At 45.8% G+C, this 15261-nt stretch overlaps 1 long non-coding RNA gene across 1 annotated transcript in view; it reads left to right on the top strand.

The window, feature by feature from the left end:
- LOC141085048 (uncharacterized) overlaps positions 1 to 12076 on the top strand; it is a 96053-nt gene extending 83977 nt beyond the window's left edge. Inside the window, exon 3 of the long non-coding RNA XR_012231203.1 lies at positions 11109 to 12076. This is a non-coding gene — a long non-coding RNA (uncharacterized lncRNA). The remainder of the gene's footprint in view (positions 1 to 11108) is intronic.
- Positions 12077 to 15261: the final 3185 nt, after the last annotated feature.

Below are 15261 nucleotides of genomic sequence, written 5' to 3'. Positions count from 1 at the left end.
CGAAGCTGAAAGACCTTTGTAAAGTCCTTCAGTGTTTTGAGGAATGCACACGGCTGGTAAGCGCAGACGACGCCATCCTAAGCATGAGCATCCCACTTATGCGTCTGCTCATGCAAACTTTGACGCACCTTAAGGAGCAGGCGTCTGCAGCCAATGTTGATGAGGAGGAAGAGGAGGAGGGAATCCTTGATGACATTCAGCCATTGTCTGCTCAGGGACCTCTCCTGGACGAGGTGGAGGAAGAAGAGGAGGAGGAGGAGGATGATGGGGATGATTACTTAGGGGAGGAGGATGCATCTCGTGGGGCAAGTGAAAATGTTGGCGTGGCAAGGTCTGGTACAGGGTTTGTGCGTGACTGGAGGGATGTGGATTTGCCAGAAAGTGCTCCTCCACCCAGCACTCGCAGTGCATCATTGACACCGGGAACATTGGCCCACATGTCAGATTATGCCTTGCGGATCCTAAAAAGGGACCCCCGCATTGCCAAAATGATGAACGATGATGACTACTGGTTGGCCAGCATCCTGGATCCACGCTATAAAGGCAAATTACAAAACATCATGCCACAGGAGAACCTTGACCTGATATTGGCTAATAAACAAGCAACTCTGGTAAATCGGTTGCTTGAGGCATTCCCAGCACACAGCAGCGGTGATGGTTCTCACACGAGCCGTACGGGCTGGGGGCAGCTTGGCAGAGGTGTTCGTGGTGCACACAGCAGAAGTGGCGTTGGAGACAGGGGTTTCATGACAATGTTGTGGACTGATTTTTCAAATACCGCTCACACAACTGGTAATACTGCATCGATGGAAAGTGACAGGAGACAGCAGTTGTCAACTATGGTTACAAACTACTTTTCCTCCCATATCGATGTTCTCCCACACAGGTCATTCCCCTTTGACTATTGGGCCGCTAAACTGGACACCTGGCCTGAATTGGCCCAATATGCCTTACAGGAGCTCGCTTGCCCAGCTGCAAGTGTGCTATCGGAAAGAGTCTTCAGTGCAGCTGGATCAATCCTGACAGAAAAAAGGACCCGTCTGTCAAATCAAAATGTGGATGATCTAACCTTCATTAAAATGAACCACGCATGGGTTTCCAAGGATTTTGTCCCACCTTCCCCTGATGACACATAGGGTGACAGAAAAATGGCTTGCTTTGGTCCACCTCTTCCTGGTACTTCACCTATTTCGCCTTTTGCATCAGCTGAATGTCCAACATCAACATATGCCACTTTCTAAAACTCCCTAACTGTGCTGCCTCCCCCCCCATGGCCGGGGTCACCACCTACCGCACGACACCGTGCGAGTGCCGTTGCCCTGGACAGGTGGGTAGGCCGACTCTTGGGCGCGGGCACTGGCACAGGGTCCCTCATAGTGCAATCAAGTGTCTCTGACAGTGGTGGTGCACACCCGCCGTCAGACACACCGCTGTACTATGAGGGGCCCAGTGCCAGTACCGACGCCCACGAGTGGGCCCCCCTTGCTTGGGCAGGGCCCCAGCATTTGCAATCTTTACCTCTCCCTGCTCCTCCGCTGTGTAATCTGGGCCGTCAAATCCATACTGTGCCTGACACCGTCTGAGCCTGCCTCCTGAGACATATATTTTGAATGTGTACGCTATCCATACATGTTATCCGGGGATACGGTACCCTTTCTAACCTTTGTGCAATCACGTGCAATCCATACTGTGCCTGACACCGTCTGAGCCTGCCTCCTGAGACATATATTTTGAATGTGTACGCTATCCATACATGTTATCCAGGGATACGGTACCCTTTCTAACCTTTGTGCAATCACGTGCAATCCATACTGGGCCTGACACCGTCTGAGCCTGCCTCCTGAGACATATATTTTGAATGTGTACGCTATCCATACATGTTATCCAGGGATACGGTACCCTTTCTAACCTTTGTGCAATCACGTGCAATCCATACTGGGCCTAACACCGTCTGAGCCTGCCTCCTGAGACATATTTTGAATGTGTACGCTATCCATACATGTTATCCAGGGATACGGTACCCTATCTAACCTTTGTGCAATCACGTGCAATCCATACTGGGCCTAACACCATCTGAGCCTGCCTCCTGAGACATATATTTTGAATGTGTACGCTATCCATACATGTTATCCGGGGATACGGTACCCTTTCTAACCTTTGTGCAATCACGTGCAATCCATACTGGGCCTAACACCGTCTGAGCCTGCCTCCTGAGACATATATTTTGAATGTGTACGCTATCCATACATGTTATCCGGGGATACGGTACCCTTTCTAACCTTTGTGCAATCACGTGCAATCCATACTGTGCCTAACACCGTCTGAGCCTGCCTCCTGAGACATATATTTTGAATGTGTACGCTATCCATACATGTTATCCAGGGATACGGTACCCTTTCTAACCTTTGTGCAATCACGTGCAATCCATACTGGGCCTAACACCGTCTGAGCCTGCCTCCTGAGACATATACAGTGGGGCAAAAAAGTATTTAGTCAGTCAGCAATAGTGCAAGTTCCACCACTTAAAAAGATGAGAGGCGTCTGTAATTTACATCATAGGTAGACCTCAACTATGGGAGACAAACTGAGAAAAAAAAATCCAGAAAATCACATTGTCTGTTTTTTTTTCCTTTTATTTGCATATTATGGTGGAAAATAAGTATTTGGTCAGAAACAAAATTTCATCTCAATACTTTGTGATATATCCTTTGTTGGCAATGACAGAGGTCAAACGTTTTCTGTAAGTCTTCACAAGGTTGCCACACACTGTTGTTGGTATGTTGGCCCATTCCTCCATGCAGATCTCCTCTAGAGCAGTGATGTTTTTGGCTTTTCGCTTGGCAACACGGGCTTTCAACTCCCTCCAAAGGTTTTCTATAGGGTTGAGATCTGGAGACTGGCTAGGCCACTCCAGGACCTTGAAATGCTTCTTACGAAGCCACTCCTTCGTTGCCCTGGCGGTGTGCTTTGGATCATTGTCATGTTGAAAGATCCAGCCATGTTTCATCATCAGTGCCCTTGTTGATGGAAGGAGGTTTGCACTCAAAATCTCACGATACATGGCCCCATTCATTCTTTCATGTACCCGGATCAGTCGTCCTGGCCCCTTTGCAGAGAAACAGCCCCAAAGCATGATGTTTCCACCACCATGCTTTACAGTAGGTATGGTGTTTGATGGATGCAACTCAGTATTCTTTTTCCTCCAAACACGACAAGTTGTGTTTCTACCAAACAGTTCCAGTTTAGTTTCATCAGACCATAGGACATTCTCCCAAAACTCCTCTGGATCATCCAAATGCTCTCTAGCAAACTTCAGACGGGCCCGGACATGTACAGGCTTAAGCAGTGGGACACGTCTGGCACTGCAGGATCTGAGTCCATGGTGGCGTAGTGTGTTACTTATGGTAGGCCTTGTTACATTGGTCCCAGCTCTCTGCAGTTCATTCACTAGGTCCCCCCGCGTGGTTCTGGGATTTTTGCTCACCGTTCTTGTGATCATTCTGACCCCACGGGGTGGGATTTTGCGTGGAGCACCAGATCGAGGGAGATTATCAGTGGTCTTGTATGTCTTCCATTTTCTAATTATTGCTCCCACAGTTGATTTCTTCACTCCAAGCTGGTTGGCTATTGCAGATTCAGTCTTCCCAGCCTGGTGCAGGGCTACAATTTTGTTTCTGGTGTCCTTTGACAGCTCTTTGGTCTTCACCATAGTGGAGTTTGGAGTCAGACTGTTTGAGGGTGTGCACAGGTGTCTATACTGATAACAAGTTTAAACAGGTGCCATTACTACAGGTAATGAGTGGAGGAAAGAGGAGACTCTTAAAGAAGAAGTTACAGGTCTGTGAGAGCCAGAAATTTTGATTGCTTGTTTCTGACCAAATACTTATTTTCCACCATAATATGCAAATAAAAGGAAAAAAAAACAGACAATGTGATTTTCTGGATTTTTTTTTCTCAGTTTGTCTCCCATAGTTAAGGTCTACCTATGATGTAAATTACAGATGCCTCTCATCTTTTTAAGTGGTGGAACTTGCACTATTGCTGACTGACTAAATACTTTTTTGCCCCACTGTATTTTGAATGTGTACGCTATCCATACATGTTATCCGGGGATACGGTACCCTTTCTAACCTTTGTGCAATCACGTGCAATCCATACTGGGCCTAACACCGTCTGAGCCTGCCTCCTGATACATATATTTTGAATGTGTACGCTATCCATACATGTTATCCGGGGATACGGTACCCTTTCTAACCTTTGTGCAATCACGTGCAATCCATACTGGGCCTAACACCGTCTGAGCCTGCCTCCTGAGACATATATTTTGAATGTGTATGCTATCCATACATGTTATCTGGGGATACGGTACCCTTTCTAACCTTTGTGCAATCACGTGCAATCCATACTATGCCTGACACCGTCTGAGCCTGCCTCCTGAGACATATATTTTGAATGTGTACGCTATCCATACATGTTATCCAGGGATACGGTACCCTTTCTAACCTTTGTGCAATCACGTGCAATCCATACTGGGCCTGACACCGTCTGAGCCTGCCTCCTGAGACATATATTTTGAATGTGTACGCTATCCATACATGTTATCCAGGGATACGGTACCCTTTCTAACCTTTGTGCAATCACGTGCAATCCATACTGGGCCTAACACCGTCTGAGCCTGCCTCCTGAGACATATATTTTGAATGTGTACGCTATCCATACATGTTATCCGGGGATACGGTACCCTTTCTAACCTTTGTGCAATCATGTGCAATCCATACTGGGCCTAACACCGTCTGAGCCTGCCTCCTGAGACATATATTTTGAATGTGTACGCTATCCATACATGTTATCCGGGGATACGGTACCCTTTCTAACCTTTGTGCAATCACGTGCAATCCATACTGGGCCTAACACCGTCTGAGCCTGCCTCCTGAGACATATATTTTGAATGTGTACGCTATCCATACATGTTATCCGGGGATACGGTACCCTTTCTAACCTTTGTGCAATCACGTGCAATCCATACTGTGCCTGACACCGTCTGAGCCTGCCTCCTGAGACATATATTTTGAATGTGTACGCTATCCATACATGTTATCCAGGGATATGGTACCCTTTCTAACCTTTGTGCAATCACGTGCAATCCATACTGGGCCTGACACCGTCTGAGCCTGCCTCCTGAGACATATATTTTGAATGTGTACGCTATCCATACATGTTATCCAGGGATACGGTACCCTTTCTAACCTTTGTGCAATCACGTGCAATCCATACTGGGCCTAACACCGTCTGAGCCTGCCTCCTGAGACATATATTTTGAATGTGTACGCTATCCATACATGTTATCTGGGGATACGGTACCCTTTCTAACCTTTGTGCAATCACGTGCAATCCATACTGGGCCTAACACCGTCTGAGCCTGCCTCCTGATACATATATTTTGAATGTGTACGCTATCCATACATGTTATCCGGGGATACGGTACCCTTTCTAACCTTTGTGCAATCACGTGCAATCCATACTGGGCCTAACACCGTCTGAGCCTGCCTCCTGAGACATATTTTGAATGTGTACGCTATCCATACATGTTATCCGGGGATACGGTACCCTTTCTAACCTTTGTGCAATCACGTGCAATCCATACTGGGCCTAACACCGTCTGAGCCTGCCTCCTGAGACATATTTTGAATGTGTACGCTATCCATACATGTTATCCGGGGATACGGTACCCTTTCTAACCTTTGTGCAATCACGTGCAATCCATACTGTGCCTGACACCGTCTGAGCCTGCCTCCTGAGACATATATTTTGAATGTGTACGCTATCCATACATGTTATCCGGGGATACGGTACCCTTTCTAACCTTTGTGCAATCACGTGCAATCCATACTGGGCCTGACACCGTCTGAGCCTGCCTCCTGAGACATATATTTTGAATGTGTACGCTATCCATACATGTTATCCAGGGATACGGTACCCTTTCTAACCTTTGTGCAATCACGTGCAATCCATACTGGGCCTGACACCGTCTGAGCCTGCCTCCTGAGACATATATTTTGAATGTGTACGCTATCCATACATGTTATCCAGGGATACGTACCCTTTCTAACCTTTGTGCAATCACGTGCAATCCATACTGGGCCTAACACCGTCTGAGCCTGCCTCCTGAGACATATATTTTGAATGTGTACGCTATCCATACATGTTATCCGGGGATACGGTACCCTTTCTAACCTTTGTGCAATCACGTGCAATCCATACTGGGCCTAACACCGTCTGAGCCTGCCTCCTGATACATATATTTTGAATGTGTACGCTATCCATACATGTTATCCGGGGATACGGTACCCTTTCTAACCTTTGTGCAATCACGTGCAATCCATACTGGGCCTAACACCGTCTGAGCCTGCCTCCTGAGACATATATTTTGAATGTGTACGCTATCCATACATGTTATCTGGGGATACGGTACCCTTTCTAACCTTTGTGCAATCACGTGCAATCCATACTGTGCCTGACACCGTCTGAGCCTGCCTCCTGAGACATATATTTTGAATGTGTACGCTATCCATACATGTTATCCAGGGATACGGTACCCTTTCTAACCTTTGTGCAATCACGTGCAATCCATACTGGGCCTGACACCGTCTGAGCCTGCCTCCTGAGACATATATTTTGAATGTGTACGCTATCCATACATGTTATCCAGGGATACGATACCCTTTCTAACCTTTGTGCAATCACGTGCAATCCATACTGGGCCTAACACCGTCTGAGCCTGCCTCCTGAGACATATATTTTGAATGTGTACGCTATCCATACATGTTATCCGGGGATACGGTACCCTTTCTAACCTTTGTGCAATCATGTGCAATCCATACTGGGCCTAACACCGTCTGAGCCTGCCTCCTGAGACATATATTTTGAATGTGTACGCTATCCATACATGTTATCCGGGGATACGGTACCCTTTCTAACCTTTGTGCAATCACGTGCAATCCATACTGTGCCTGACACCGTCTGAGCCTGCCTCCTGAGACATATATTTTGAATGTGTACGCTATCCATACATGTTATCCAGGGATACGGTACCCTTTCTAACCTTTGTGCAATCACGTGCAATCCATACTGGGCCTGACACCGTCTGAGCCTGCCTCCTGAGACATATATTTTGAATGTGTACGCTATCCATACATGTTATCCAGGGATACGGTACCCTTTCTAACCTTTGTGCAATCACGTGCAATCCATACTGGGCCTAACACCGTCTGAGCCTGCCTCCTGAGACATATATTTTGAATGTGTACGCTATCCATACATGTTATCTGGGGATACGGTACCCTTTCTAACCTTTGTGCAATCACGTGCAATCCATACTGGGCCTAACACCGTCTGAGCCTGCCTCCTGATACATATATTTTGAATGTGTACGCTATCCATACATGTTATCTGGGGATACGGTACCCTTTCTAACCTTTGTGCAATCACGTGCAATCCATACTGGGCCTAACACCGTCTGAGCCTGCCTCCTGAGACATATATTTTGAATGTGTACGCTATCCATACATGTTATCCGGGGATACGGTACCCTTTCTAACCTTTGTGCAATCACGTGCAATCCATACTGTGCCTGACACCGTCTGAGCCTGCCTCCTGAGACATATATTTTGAATGTGTACGCTATCCATACATGTTATCCAGGGATACGGTACCCTTTCTAACCTTTGTGCAATCACGTGCAATCCATACTGGGCCTAACACCGTCTGAGCCTGCCTCCGGAGACATATATTTTGAATGTGTACGCTATCCATACATGTTATCCGGGGATACGGTACCCTTTCTAACCTTTGTGCAATCACGTGCAATCCATACTGGGCCTAACACCGTCTGAGCCTGCCTCCTGAGACATATTTTGAATGTGTACGCTATCCATACATGTTATCCGGGGATACGGTACCCTTTCTAACCTTTGTGCAATCACGTGCAATCCATACTGTGCCTGACACCGTCTGAGCCTGCCTCCTGAGACATATATTTTGAATGTGTACGCTATCCATACATGTTATCCAGGGATACGGTACCCTTTCTAACCTTTGTGCAATCACGTGCAATCCATACTGGGCCTGACACCGTCTGAGCCTGCCTCCTGAGACATATATTTTGAATGTGTACGCTATCCATACATGTTATCCAGGGATACGGTACCCTTTCTAACCTTTGTGCAATCACGTGCAATCCATACTGGGAGTGAGAACGGCTGGCGAGCTGTTAAGCAAGCTACAGCACCTGTCCAGACAAGTACAGGGATTCCCTAGCGAGGAGACTTATTTGATTGTTTTCAATGTTGGGACAGCAATTTTTGGGGAGCACTATACTCTGGAGAATGATAGATGGGGCCCACCATACATTGGAACATTCCAAAGGTGGACATCAGACACTGGAGCAGCATTTACAGGGCCCATTATACACTAGAGCATTAGAAATGGGGCCCATTATGTTTGGAGCATTATTTGGGCCCATAAGACAGTCGAGCTTCATCCATGGGGACCAACATATACTGTAGCATTATGTGGAGCTCATCATATACTGTTTCAAACATTATATGGGACCAATGATTCTGTATGGAGAAATAGATGGGCCTCGTCATGAGATGTAAAAAGTGAGGTATTTTTCATTGTACTATACCGCTATTTATCTGCCGTATCGGAGCATGATGAGTTGTGGTATGTGTTAAAGGGGCGCTCTTTCGCCCAGGGCACATGAAAACCTGCAGCCAGCCCTCCCCCCCCCCACAACTTTAGCCAAATAACCCCCATTTTTCAGTGCGTAACTTGTATTATGAAGTTAATTAAGGTTGACAAGCTTAAGTAAGAAGAATTGATGCTTTTGGCATTCAAATGGGCACTGTAGGTGTGTTTCCTGTCCTCTCACTGCCGACTTTTATTCCCCATTGACTTACATTGGGTTTTGTGTTTCGGGACGACCCCGACTTTTCCCTATAATCGGACGATCTTGCTCGACCCGACTTTTGGAAAAGTCGGGTTTCACGAAACGAAACGCGACCCTAAAAAAACAAAAGTCGCTCAACTCTAGCCGTGACATCTACCATTGAAGCTCATCGGGCCCGGTACCAAGTACCCCACAGCCCTGGGTGTGAGGGTGACCCAGATACATAAGGTCCACCAACAGTGTAATGGTCCTGACTATGCCCCCTACGCACAGAGACTCGACTTGGGGTTGGTAATCATAGGAAATGTGTGCTTGGACCAAACAAGAGTCAACGCCTTTAAGACCTACGTACGCCGAGACGGACAAACTACTTTCTGCAAACCATGCCCTCATCACTATGATGTGAAAGAGAAGCCTCCAGATCCCATACAGCTGCCTGATGTCATTCCTTCTCCCTATGTAGATGACTTGGGAAGATCGGTGTTTCATACAACTAAGGATGACAACAATGTAGCCCTGTCAATGGACGACAAGAAATTTGCCAGGATAATGGACAATGAGTTCCTTAAGGACGAGACTGATCACTGGGTTTTTCCCCTACCCTTCCGAGCTACCAGGGTAAGACTCCCAAACAATTGTGAACAAGCCTTGTCCAGATTCAACTCTCTCCACCGCACACTTAGCAACAAACCGGAGATGAAAGAACACATTGTCACCTTTATGAACAAGATATTCTGGAATAACCATGCGGAGCCAGCGCCTCCCTTAAAGGAAAATGAGGAGTGCTGGTACCTACCCTCATTCGGAGTATATCACCCAAGGAAACCTAAGCAAATTAGAGTTGTCTTTGATTCAAGCGCCAAACATAAAGACGTATCTCTCAACGATGTCCTCCTCACGTGTCCTAATCTTAAACATAACCTTGTAGGAGTGTTGATGAGGTTCCGGAAAGAGCCCATTGCCATCACAGCCGACACTGAACAGCTGTTCCACTGTTTCATAGTCAGAGAGGACCATAGGAATTTCCTCAGGTTCCTGTGGTACAAGGACAATGACCCCAGAAAAGAAATGGTGGAGTATCGCATGAGGGTGCATGTATTCGGGAACAGCCCTTCCCTCCCGCAGTGGCAACATATGGCCTGCGGAGAACCGCTCAAGAAGGAGAGACCGAATATGGAACAGATGCCAGAGACTTTGTAGAGAAAGCCTTCTATGTAGATGATGGACTAAAATCTCTACCCACAGAAGAAGCGGCTATCGATCTACTCAAGAGGACCCAAGGTATGCTGTACCAAGCTAAGCTTAGATTGCACAAAATTGCTTCAAACAGCCTGGCTGTCATGAGAGCCTTTGATTCAAGTGACCACGCACCAGGATTCAAGGACAACCAGACTGTCCGCCTGTGCAGAGAAGGTTAGGCTTGAGGTGGAACCTGTCAGTCGACACCTTCAGTTTCCAAGTCAACCTTGCAGACAAACCATTCACTAAACGTGGTGTCCTGTCAGTGGTGAATAGCTTATGCGACCCACTGGGGTTCATAGTACCAATTACCATTCAAAGTAAATCCCTTCTGAGACAGCTTTCCGAAACTGACAAGGTCTGGGATGCCCCACTCCCTTCTGAGAAGGAACCAAAATGGGAAACCTGGAAGCAGTCTTTGTGTGCCTTGGATGAGATCCACATACTGAGATGCTATGCCAGAACCTCACTTGCTGCTAGCACTAGGAAGGAACTCCATGTGTTCTCTGATGCATCCACGGAGGCCATTGCAGCAGTCGCCTATCTGAAGGTGACGGGACCCGACAATTAAGATCACGTTGGGTTCGTCTTCGGCAAGGCTAAGTTGGCTCCCAAGCCTGACCACACAATTCCCAAGCTTGAACTCTGTGCGACAGTGCTTGCAATAGAACTCGCAGACTTTATACAGCACAAGCTTGACACCAACATAGACGACGTACAATACTACAGTGACAGTAAGGTTGTCTCATCTACAACCAAACAAGGCGCTTCTACGTGTACGTCAGTAACCGCATTGAGAGAATAAGGAGGTCTTCCGAGCCTGAACAATGGCACTATATCTCATCTGAACTTAATCCAGCTGACCATGCCATGAGACCTATGTTTAAAAAGTCCTTTGCTAACTCTTCTTGGCTTTCAGGTCCTAAGTTTCTGTTGGAACAGAAGGGAAGTGAATGTGTCCAGGAAGTCTTCAGCATCCAGGATCCGGATGGCGATCCAGAAGTCCGCTCCGAGGTCAGTGCTTTGGCGACGAACACTAAAACAACCTCCAGCCCCAGTTGCCAGCGCTTTGAATGCTTCTCCAATTGGATGAAACTCATCGCGACTATAGCAAGGTTAGTCCACATTGCGAGATCTTATCTCAGCTCACGTGGAGACAAAGTCTGTCACGGTTGGCACGTCTGCCACAAACCACTCTCTACCGAGGACATTCCGGTAAGCTGAACCATGAACAGAACTCTGCCCTAGTGCTTCATCCATTGGATTATCGTTGGGTCGGAGACAGTTTGGCCTAGTGCGGCTTCTCCGATCCGAAGATGGGTATCTTTGGATTGTCTCAGGAACTGTCTGTTACCTACCTCGTTTTGAAGTTGTTATTATTGCATGCATGCATATCTGTCTTTATTTTCTAGGCTATTGAACTTTATTTAAAGAAAAAACAAAAAACAATATAGTGAAATCCCTTACGGAATTTCAGACGGGGAGTGTGCTGTTCCATCTATGGTTAAGATTATATGGTTTCATAGATTGTGTTATTTTCCATGCTGTGTAGTCTTGCATTTGGTCTGCTGCCACCTGCTGGTCTTTTTTTGTATAGCAGCCTGCAGCTAATTATTTCTAGTACATGCCTTCCACTTCCGGGTCAAGTCACTCCTTCTCTTCCTGTTAGCTGCCATTCTTAGTTTCATTTTCACCTGGGAGAGGCTCACCTGTACAGGCTGTGAAAGGCACCCGTTTTTTGACCAATTTGCTGAATCAACTTGCTACCACCTTGCTGCATCTTGCTGTACCACCTTGGTTGTTACACCTGCATTTCAGTAGAAGCACTGCATTACCAATCATACGCTGTATGTCCAGATTTCCAATAAACAAGTCTGGACTTCACAATCCTTGGTGTGTATAATCTCTCCGAACACTGAATAGCAACAATGGTCCTGTCTGCTCTGCATTGAGGAAACGAAAGGTAGGAATCTCTCCCAGCCCCAATCAACTACACCTCCATTCGCCTCATGTGGGGACAGAACAAGCTCCAAGACTTCTTTCTCGAGCTCCTCGACCCTGTTCTCGGCCGTTTGTCTCAAGACTCTTTCTCGTTTAACATGCTCTTCTACCTCTTCTCTGAGGGCCTTATTCAGTCCTTGCCACATTACCATGTGACCTTTGAGCTCAGAGACTTCTTTTTCTAGCTCCTCTAGTCTGTGCTCCCTGTCTCTCTCAGAGCCACAGTCACCCCCAGAGTCTGAGTCACCCCGACCTGCCGAGCAATCCTTCCAGCTACCCATTAACCGTGGAAACACTCCAGCCGTCTTATCAACCAGGTCAACGTCATTCCTGTCACGAGACGTTAGGTCTGTCCGATGGGCCGACGTACCCCTTTTCCCGGTCACTTCTACCTCTGACCTCTCCACGTCAGGAGCCGTCACCATCTTAGTATTGGTTAGCCTAACAGTAGGAACATCTCCACCCTCCTGGCATATGTCATCAAACCTGACAAAGTCCTGGCCCCACTCCAAGGCATACACTAAGTCTGATGGTATACTGCCACCTTGGCACTCACTGCCTCCGAGCCCCTCAAACATTACTCTGTCTACCGCATAGTTCACCGTGACCCCATGTTTACAGCGAACCTGGACCATTAACTTGGTCAGACAGAAAGTGAGAGGAGTTCCTACCAGAGTCACCAGACTCTTTGAGTCTAACCGTCCCGAGATTCCTTCCCGATGTAGCATCATGGAATCATAGAATCATAGAATCGTAGAGTTGGATGGGACCTCCTGGGCCATCTGGTCCAACCCCCTGCTCAAAGCAGGGTTTGCTAAATCATCCCAGTCAGATGTCTGTCCAGCCTCTATTTGAAGACTTCCATTGAAGGAGAACTCACCACTTCTCGTGGCAGCCTGTTCCACTCATTGATCACTCTAAATGTCAAAAAGTTTTTTCTAATATCTAATCTGTGTCTCCTCCCATTCAGTTTCATCCCATTGCTTCTAGTCTTTCCTTGTGCAAATGAGAATAAAGATGATCCTTCTACAATGTGACAGCCCTTTAGATATTTGTAGACAGCTATTAAGTCTCCTCTCAGTCTTCTCTTTTGCAAACTAAACATTCCCAAATCCTGCAACCTTTCCTCATAAGACAGGGTTTGCAGACTGGTCACCATTCTGGTCGCTCTTTTCTGAACTTACTCCCGTTTGTTGATGTCTTTTTTAAAATGTGGTGCCCAAAACTGGACACAATATTCCAGATGAGGTCTGACCAAAGAGGAGTAGAGGGAAATAATGACTTCACGTGATCTAGACTGTATGCTTCTGTCAATACATCCTAGAATTGCATTTGCCTTTTTTGCTGCTGCATCACACTGTTGACTCATATTCAGTCTGTGATCTATTAGTATACCCAAGTCTTTTTCACATGTGCTGTTGCTTAGCCCTATTCCTCCCATTCTTTATATGCTTTTTTCATTTTTATTGCCCAGATGTAGTACTTTGCATTTTTCCCTGTTAAAAACCATTCTGTTAGTTGCTGCCCACTACTCCAGTTTTTTAATATCTTTTTGAATCCTCTCTCTCTCTTCTCTAGTATTAGCTATCCCTCCTAGCTTTATGTCATCAGCAAATTTAATCAGTTTACCCTCAATTCCTTCATCTAAATCGTTGATAAAGATGTTGAACAATACAGGGCCCAGGACAGAGCCCTGTGGTACCCAACTTGAGACATTCTTCCAACTGGATGTGCAGCCATTTACGACCACTCTTTGGGTCCGATCACTAAGCCGGTTACGAATCCACCTAACAGTTGCCTTGTCCATTCCATACTTAGTCATTTTTTCAATAAGGATTGTATGAGATACTTTGTCAAATGCTTTGCTGAAGTCAAGATATACTATATCTACAGCATTTCCTTGATCCACCCAATCAGTGATTCTGTCATAGAAGGAAATTAAGTAATTGTGACATGACTTATTAGTTACAAACCCATGCTGACTATGTTTAATCACTTCATTCTTATCCAGGTACTGACATACATGTTGTTTAATAATTTGTTCAAAGATCTTTCCTGGTATAGAAGTCAGACTCACCGGCCTATAGTTGTCTGGGTCCACCTTCCTCCCCTTTTTGAAGATAGGAGCAACATTTGCTCTTCTCCAGTCTTCTGGGACTTCTCCTGTTCTCCAAGAATTTTCAAAGATTATGGAGAGGGGTTCAAAAATTTCTTCTGCTATCTCCTTCAGTACTCTGGGGTGTAATTCATCTGGACCCGGAGACTTGAATTCATTTAGGTTAGCTAAGTGTTTCCTCACTATCTTTCTGTTTATAGATATCCTGGATTATTCTATTCCCTTAATAGGACAGTGAAGAACAGTTGATGTTACATTTCCTTTCTGAGAGAAAACAGATGCAAAATAGGAATTTAAAAGTTCAGCCTTCTCAACATCCTGTCTTACCATTTCATCATTTTCATCCTATAGCATCTTTGACTTTTCTTTTACTTTTGACATATCCCCAAAATCCTTTATTATTGCTTTTGAGATCTCTTGCAAGCCTCAATTCATTGTCATCTTTAGTAATCTGATTTGTGCCCTGCAGGTTCTGCAGACAGCATTATATTCTTTTTTAGATATGCCTCCCTCTTTCCATTTTATAAACATTTTTTTCTTCCTTTTTAGCATGTGCTTAAGTTCTGTGTTCATCCATCCTGGCTTCCTTAAATATTCTTCCCTCTTTTCGGAATTGTTAACAATTGTGCTTTGAGAATTTCATTTTTCATGAGACAGATGATGCGGGATGGGACATCACATGGTGGCAGAATGGATACTCATGAGGCCAGGATGGGAGAACATATGGCTGGAGGCAGGAATGAGTCACACAGGGGCCAGGATGGGGAATATTATTAATATAGTGGCTAATTAAGGGATATTATTACTGCAGTCATGTATTTATTTTATTTTTTGAGGATACTGTTTTAAATGGGGGCAGTCTTGTTATTGTGCAGAGCGACACTGTTGCCTTTTTTTCTTCATCTGGTGTAGTTTAGAAGTTGGGAGAAATTAAGTAATGTGTTCTGCAAGCAGT

The sequence above is a fragment of the Dendrobates tinctorius genome, unplaced genomic scaffold, assembly GCF_039654945.1.
Source record: "Dendrobates tinctorius isolate UK_male_01 unplaced genomic scaffold, ASM3965494v1 ptg000028l, whole genome shotgun sequence".
Lineage (NCBI taxonomy): Eukaryota > Metazoa > Chordata > Amphibia > Anura > Dendrobatidae > Dendrobates > Dendrobates tinctorius.
Note: the sequence above shows the minus strand (reverse complement) of the source record. Positions and strands in the feature narration are given on the sequence as shown.